An 8,268-nucleotide genomic window follows, 5' to 3' on the forward strand; every position below is an offset into this window, starting at 1 on the left:
AAGGGTGATGTCATGCCATTTGAGAGTGTAAAGCACGAAGGGTGATGCCGTGCCATTTGAGAGTGTAAAGCACGAAGGGTGATGCCGTGCTATTTCAGTGTAAAGCACGAAGGGTGATGCCGTGCCATTTGACAGTGTAAAGCACGAAGGGTGATGCCGTGCCATTTCATTTATATTATCAGGTGAGGATGAGAGTAAAAGCACAAAGGGTGATGCCGTGCAATTATTTTTATATTATCATATATTTATGGCACGAAGGGTGTTGCCGTGCAGGCGAAGACGAGAGACATACATTATATTGTGATATCGTTTTGTTGTGTATACATTCATGCCTTTATCTTGAGATGTTATTGTGCACCTTTGTTTTCTATGTGACTTATAGTCGTTGTTGCTTCCTGTGTGCCTCCACTTTATTTCTTTTATTGTTATTGGCATTTCTCCCACCTAGTTGGTACTATTATATGTATGCACGGTGAGAAAGATATAAATGCACGATGGGTGTTACCGTGCCAATTGATTTGATCGACATATATGTATTGGGTGAGAATGAGACAAGTGCACGAAGGTATTGCCGTGCCATTTGATGTGATATGTTGAACATATTTCTCATGCCAGAAAAGTTAAATGAGGTGTCACAAGGTGACTTTTATTTGAAAGAAGTATATTTGAAAGATATTTACTTGAAAGAATTATATTGGAAGGATATTTACTCGAAAGAATTATATTAGAAAGATATTTATTTGAAAGAATTATATTAGAAAGATAATTACTTGAAAGAAGTATATTTGAAAGATATTTACTTGAAAGAATTATAGTGGAAAGATATTTACTTGAAAGAATTATATTCGAAAGATATTTATTTGAAAGAATTATAATGGAAGGATATTTATTTGAAGGAAGTATATTAGAAATATATTTATTGAAAAGGATTATATTTAAAAAATGCATATTGAAAGGACTTGATTAATTGGTTGTACCTGTGTTTATTATTCCTTTGAGTAATATTTACGGTATTCCCGTTGCCTTGCTGTTTAAACCACTATTTGATTTGTGTTCCAATAACTGCTATTTATTTTCTATTATTTTGTATATCATATTGCACATGTTATTAGATTAGTGAGTGTCTCGATTGTACCTCGTCTCTACTCCACTGAGGTTAGTCTTGATACTTACTGGGTACCGACCGTGGTGTACTCATACTACACTTCTGCACATTTTTGTGCAGAGCCAGGTATTGGAGATATTGGACTCGGACAGAGTTAGAGTGGGATCGCAAGGATTCAAGGTAGAGCTGCTTGGTCGTCGCAGTTCCTTAGAGTCTTTCCATTTTATTGTACTATTATTTATTATTCAAACAGTATTGAGTATTCGATCTTTGCGATCGTTTCATGTATTCAGTTAGAGTTCGTGACTCAGTACTACCAGTCTTGGGAGGTTTTTAAAATTATTTTCACTTTTGGTTTTGACACGTATGTTAAATTATATCTTTATAAATAAAAATGGCTTGAATTATGATTATAATCGGCTTACTTAGTCTTAGAGACTAACTGCCATCACGACGCTTGTGGTGGGATTTTTGGGTCGTGACAATGACCTTCCGCATCTGCGACTCTGCCCAGGCTGCCCTTTTTCGCTCTTGCGGTAACTCCTTCACATCTGCGGATGCGCAGATGCGGCTCCCATTTCGCACCTATGCTCACAGACCAAGCTTGACCAAACCGCACATGCGCTTCTCCTTCCGCACGCGTGATCCACACCTACGGTCTCCCCTCCGCAGGTGCGAAAACACCAGAAACCAGAAAATCTTCAGCAACTAGCTTAAGTCCAAATTCAATCCGTTAAGCATTTGAAACACACCCGAGGCCACGGGGACCTCAACCAACCATACCAACCAGTCCTAAAACACAATACGAACTTAGTCGAGCCCTCGAATCACATCAAACAATGCTAAAAAAATACGAATCACCCTCTGCTTCAAACTTAATGAACTTGAAACTTTAAACTTCTAAAACCGACGCCGAAACCTATCAAATCACGTCCGATTGACCCCAAATTTTGTACACAAGTCATATTTAACCCTACGGAACTACTCCAACTTCCGAAATTGGAATCCGGCCGTGATATCAAAAATTCCACTACCTGTCAAAATCTCCAAAAAATTGACTTTCACCAATTCAAGCCTAAATCAGCTACAGACCTCCAAAACACAAACCGAACACGCCCCTAAGTCCAAAATCACCCAACGGAGCTAACGAAATCAAAAGAACTCCATTCCGGAGTCATCTTCACACAGTTCCGACTACGGTATAAATCCTAAGGCTTAAGCTTTCGTTTAGGGACTAAATGTCCCAAAATACTCCGAAACCAACAACAAAACCTCCCGGCAAGTCACATAAGCTGAAAATGATACGAGGGAAGCAGTTAATAGGGGATCGGGGCTATTACTCTCGAAATGATAGGACGGGTCGTTACATCCTCTCCCTCTTAAAAAAATTGTTCATCCTCGAACGAGCATAAAGACATACCTTATGTGGTGAAAACATGAGGATAACGGCTGTGCATATCCTGCTCGATCTCCCAAGTCGCCTCCTTGACCGGCTGACCCCTCCACTGAACCTTCACTGAAGCAATGTTCTTTAACCTCAGCTTTCGGACATGCCTGTCCAAAATAGCCATTGGCTCCTCAACACAAGCTAAATCCTTGTCCGGTTGATCTGAGCTGAAATTAGCACATGAGACGGATCACCGTGACACTTCTGGATCATAGAAACATGGAATACCGAATGAACTCCTGCTATACTGGGAGGTAAGGCAAGCTCATAAGCAACCTCTCCAACATGTCACAACACCTCAAAGGGACCAATGAACCTTAGGCTCAGCTTGCCCTTCTTCCCGAACCTCATAACGCCCTTCATAGGCGAAACCCGGAGTAAGAATTGCTCTCCAACCATGAATGCAACATCGCAAACCTTCCGATCCGCATAACGCTTCTATCTGGACTGGGCTGTGCGAAGTAGATCCTGAATCACTTTCACCTTATCCAGGGCATCCTGAACCAAGTCTGTACCCAGTAATCTAGCCTCGCCCGGCTCGAACCAACCCATTGGAGACCGACACCGCCTACCATACAGAGTCTCATACGGAGCCATCTGGATGCTCGACTGATAACTGTTGTTGTAGGCAAACTCCACAAGTGGCAAGAACTGATCCCAAAAACCTCCAAAATCTATCACACATGCACGAAGCATATCCTCTAATATCTGAATAGTGCGCTCGGACTGTCTGTCCGTCTGAGGGTGAAATGGTGTGCTTAGCTCCACTTGAGTACCCCAACTCATATTGTATGGCCCTCCAGAATCGTGATGTAAAATGCGTACCCCGGTCAGATATGATATATACTGATACGCCATGAAGCTTGACGATCTCGCGGATATAAATTCGAGCCAGTTGCTCGGAAGAATAGGTAGTCATCACAGGAAGGAAATGAGCTGACTTGGTCAGCCTATCCACAATCTCCCAAACTGCATCAAACCTCCACTGAGTCAGTGGGAGTCCAACAATGAAATCCATAGTGATCTGTTCCCATTTCCACTCCGGAATATCTAACTTATGAAGCAACCTACCTGGCCGCTAATGCTCATTCTTCACCTGCTGGCAATTTAGACACCGAGTTACATACTTCACTGTGTCCTTCTTCATCCTCCTCCACCAGTAATGTTGCCTCAAGTCCTGGTACATCTTCGCAGCACCTGGATGAATGGAGTACCGCGAGCTGTGAGCCTCCTGGAGAATCGACTCACGCAACCCATCTACATTGGGCACACATAGCCTACCCTACTTCCTCAATGCACCATCATCCCAATAGTGACCTCCTTAGCATCACCGTGCTGAATCGTGTCCTTAAGGACAAGCAGATGGGTGTCATCATATTGACGCTCCCTGATATGATCATAAAGAGAAGACCGAGAGACCATACAAGCGAATACTCGACTCGGCTCAAAAATATCCAATCTTATAAACTGCTGGCTAAGGCATGAACATCCCATGCCAATGGCCTCTCTGCTATTGGTAGATATGCTAAACTCCCCAAACTCTCTGCCCGGCGACTCAGACAATCGGCCACCACATTGTCCTTCCCCGGATGGTACAAAATCGTGATTTCATAGTCCTTAGGTAGCTCCAACCACCTCCGTTGACGCAAGTTAAGATACTTCTATTTGAATAGATGCTGCAAACTCCGGTGATTGGTGTAGATCTCACAAGGGACACCGTACGAATAGTGCAACCAAATCTTCAAGGCATGATCAATAGCTGCTAACTCAAGGTAGTGGAAATGATAGTTATTTTCATGCACCTTCAGCTATCTGGACGCGTAGGCAATCACCTTACCATAATGCATAAATACCGCACTGAGTCCAATCCATGACGCATCATAATATACAGTATAAGACCCCTAACCTGTAGGCAATACCAATACTGGGGTTGTAGTCAAAGCTGTCTTGAGCTTCTGAAAGCTCTCTTCACATTCCTCTGTCTACCTAAACGGAGCACCCTTCTGGGTCAGCCTGGTCATAGGTGCTGCAATAGATGAGAATCCCTCTACAAAGAGACAGTAATACCATGCCGGACTGAGAAAACTCCGGATCTTTGTAGCTGATGATGGTCTAGGCCAACTCTGCACTACTTCCACCTTTTTCGGATCCACCTTGATCCCATCACTCGATACCATGACCCAAGAATGCCACTGAGTCTAGCCAAAACTCACACTTTGAAAATTTTGCATATAACTTCCTTTCTCTCAAGGTCTGAAGCACGGTCCTCAGGTGCTGCTCATGATCCTCCCGAGTCCGGGAGTACACCAGAATGTCGTCAATAAACATAATGATGAAGGAGTCAAGATCAGGCCAGAATACACTGTGCATCAAGCGCATAAAAGTTGTTGGTGCATTGGTCAACCCAAAAGACATCACAAGAAACTCATAGTGACCATACCGAGTTCTGAAAGTAGTCTTCAGGATATATGGCTCCTAAATCTTCAACTGATGATAGCGTGAACGTAAGTCAGTCTTGGAAAACACCCTGGCACCCTGTAACGGATCAAATAAGTCATCAATACGAGGTAATAGATACATGTTCTTCAATGTAACTCTATTCACCTGGCGATAATCAATGCACATATGTATAGAACCATCCTTTTTCTTACCAAATAAGACAGGAGCACCCCAAAGGTGACACACTGGTCCAAATGAAGCCCTTATCAAGCAACTCCTGCAACTGCTCCTTCAACTCCTTCAACTCAGGAGGAGCCATACGATATAGAGGAATAGAGTTGGGCTGAGTGACCGACAACAAATCAATATCTCTGTTGGGTGGCATGCCCGGAAGATTAGCTGGAAACACATCTGGGAAGTCCCTCACTACTGGAACTGACTCAACTATAGGGGTATCAATACTGACATCTCTTACATAAGCTAGATACGCGTCACACCCCTTCTTAACCATTCGTTGAGCCTTAAGAATTGAAATAACTCTGTTGGGAGTATACTGTAAGGTACCCCTCCACTCTAATCACTGTAAACCTGGCATAGCCAGTGTCACAGTCTTAGCGTGACACTCAAGAATAGCATAATGGAGCGACAATCAGTCCATGCCCAAGATAACATCAAAGTCTACCATGCTGAGTAATAATAAATCGGCTCTGGTCTAAAAACCACTAAAATCAATCAAACACGACCGATACACACGGTCCACAACAAGAAAATCTCTCACAAGAGTAGACACATAAACAGGGCAACTCAAGGAATCCCGAGGTACACCCAAATACGGGGCAAAATAAGAGGACACATAGGAATATGTAGAGCCTGGATCAAATAAGACCGACGCATCTCTATGACAAACCGTAACAATACCAGTAATGATAGAGTCAGAAGCAACTGCCTTTGTACGAGCCGGATGAGCATAATATCTGGCCTGGCCTCCCCCTCAAGGGTGGCCTCGACCTCCCCGACCTCCACCTCGAGCTGACTGAGCTGGTGAGGCAGTAGCTGGTGCTGGAATCATAGCCTGAGGACCCGGTGGAGCACGCAGTGGCTGAGAAGTTTGTGGAGATGCACCCCTCCTAAGTCTAGGGAAATCCCTCACCATATGGCGAGTGTCGCCACACTAAAAACAAGCTCTCGGAGGGCGTGGCTGCTGTGACTGGCTCAGGCCAAGTCTGCTAGATTGGCCACTAAAAGCACCCCATGCAGGAGGCACACTAGATATTGGCGACGCATAATAAGGCTCCTAGGGCCTAGAAGGGACCGGAATACCGCTGGCGGCTGGAAGAGTTGAATGAACAGGGTGACTTACATAACCCCCTTACCATGGCGAGCACGAGTACCACTGTAAGTGCCAGACTCTCGAGACCTTTTGGCCTCTCTCTCCTCTCTATCCCAAGGGAGCATGCCCTCCAATCTCCTAGAAATACTCACAACCTGCTGGTAAGAAATATCCATCTCCAGCTCCCTGACCATACTAATCCTAATACTAGGGTGGAGTCTCTCAATAAACCGACGAACCCTCTCTCGAACTGTAGCAACCAAGGCCGGTGCATATCAGGCCAAATCACTTAAACGAATTGCATACTGTGACACAATCATAGCACCTTGGCGCAGCTACTCAAACTCTGCGTGACATGTGTCCCTGAGGCTCTAAGGGACATACTCTCTAAAAAACATGTCCGAGAACTGAGTCCATGTAAGTGAAGCTGCCTCAGCCGAACTACTCAACTCACAAGCATGCCACTACTGATAGGCTGCTCCTCTAAGTTGGAATGCAGTAAAGGAAACCCCACTAGACTCAGCTAAACCCATAGTACGTAGAATACGGTGACACTCCTCCAGAAAACCCTGGGCATCCTCTGACGCCAATCCACTAAAGGTAGGGGTGGTACTTCTGGAACCTCTCAAGTCTGAGTTGCTCCGCCTCAGAAACTGCTACCCTAACCTCGGGCTGAGCTGGAGCTACTGGGTGCATTGGAAAAATCTCCGGAACCTGGTAAACCTGAACCCGCTGCTCAGGGGTACGGGCTGCGAGAGTCTGTGCTCCTCCCCCGACCTGAGATGTGGCAGGAGCAAGTGGAATCAATCAAGCCTGAGCTAAGGTGCTGAACATGCTCAGAAACTAAACTAGAGTCTCCTAGAGGGCTGGTGCAACAACAGGTATCTCATGTGTCTGCCCTCCAGCTGGAGATACTGGGGGCTCCTGTGTAGCAGCTCGTGCAGGTGCTTTGGCTGCACCACATGGACGTCCTCGGCCTCTACCCCGGCCCCAACCTCTCGCGGCTCTAGCAGGGGGCGCGGGTGCCTAGTCATCAGATCCTCCAGTACGGGTCCTCACCATCTGTGAGAAAGAATAGAATACAGAAGTTTAGAATTTAGAAGTCAACAATTTCGCACGACAAGGAATCAAAGAAGTGTAATTTTTTCTAACAATTCTATAGCCTCTTGAAGATAAGTACAGATGTCTTTGTACCGATCCGCGAGACTCTAATAAACCGTCTTATGACTCACGACACCTATGAACCTAGAGCTCAGATACCAACTTGTCACGACCCAAACTCCCTTCGTATAACGTCGTGTTGTCACCTAGTCTCTACGACTAGGTAAGCCTAACAAATTTCGGAAAATAACAAAATGAAAGTAAAACTTGGCACCCAACAGTAGTGGATAACTGAATAACTAGTAGCAATGCCACTCGGCATGTACAATAACCAATACTCTATAAATACACAGTCTTCCCAAAACCTAAAACATCGTAAGTCACAAGCTACAGAAGGAAAATAGCATCTCTATACACCAGAGTCTAATAAAAGAATACAGGAAATGTTTGACACAGGGGATATTAGAGGGGGACTCCTAGGTCTACGGACGGGGCTGATGTACCTTGAAGTCTCCGTACAGCACTCTCAGCTAATAGCGGGGCTGATAAGAAGTACCTGGATCTGCACACAAAAACATGTGCAGAAGAGTACCATGATTACACCACAATGATACTCGGTAAGCGCCAAGCCTAACCCCGGCCAAGCCTAACCCACTGGTAAATAATAAATAAGGCAGTAGAATATACAGTATAATGAGAGACTAGAATTTAACAAAAGGAAACACATCAAGGCAACAGTACAACAAACAGGAATAAACTTCAGGGGATCTCCTGAGATACCGTCTCGTAGTCCCAAAATAACTGTGCAGGGAGAACTCCCGAGGTACCGCCTCGCAGTGTCAAAAG

This window comes from Nicotiana tabacum, chromosome 9 (assembly GCF_000715075.1).
Source record: "Nicotiana tabacum cultivar K326 chromosome 9, ASM71507v2, whole genome shotgun sequence".
NCBI classification, from domain to species: Eukaryota; Viridiplantae; Streptophyta; class Magnoliopsida; order Solanales; family Solanaceae; genus Nicotiana; species Nicotiana tabacum.